Here is a 574-nt window from a genome sequence, read left to right as displayed (position 1 = left end):
CCTCAAAATCGCATTTTTTGCGATTTTCAAATTTTGAAAGGGTTGTTTTAAAATTCGGGTTAGACTCATTTCCCACTCAATTTGACCCCCTGAATAAGAATATGAAGTCGAATTTCCAAAATGATGCACGAATTTTGAGATATATGGAAATTACAATTTTAGGTGTTTTCGAAGCACATTTTCGGGCATTTTTGGGGTCGTTTCAGAGTTATAACTTTCAGTACACATGTTGCAACGTGCAAGGCATCACATCACCTTACGAGCTAGTTTAAACAAACACTAATCATATAAGAAACTTGGTCCCTCACCTATACTATAAGGCTATGTCATGTATCACAAGAACAAAACAAGCATATGCATAATACGGATTGTTACATCCTTCCCCCTTTAAAATATTCATCCTCGAATGTTAGCATGGTTATCCAGCCCAAACAAGTTCAAGCCTAAGTATTACTATTACTCACATTAAACATATAGACTTATACTTACTTGTTAACACCTCAACTCAACATTTTCATCTTTTTTCATTGGTATGGAAGAGATGAGGATACTTCAATTTCATTGCTTTTTCCGC

Source organism: Solanum tuberosum, unplaced genomic scaffold, assembly GCF_000226075.1.
Source record: "Solanum tuberosum cultivar DM 1-3 516 R44 unplaced genomic scaffold, SolTub_3.0 scf00002, whole genome shotgun sequence".
In the NCBI taxonomy this organism is placed as follows: Eukaryota; Viridiplantae; Streptophyta; class Magnoliopsida; order Solanales; family Solanaceae; genus Solanum; species Solanum tuberosum.
This window is presented reverse-complemented; position numbering follows the sequence as displayed.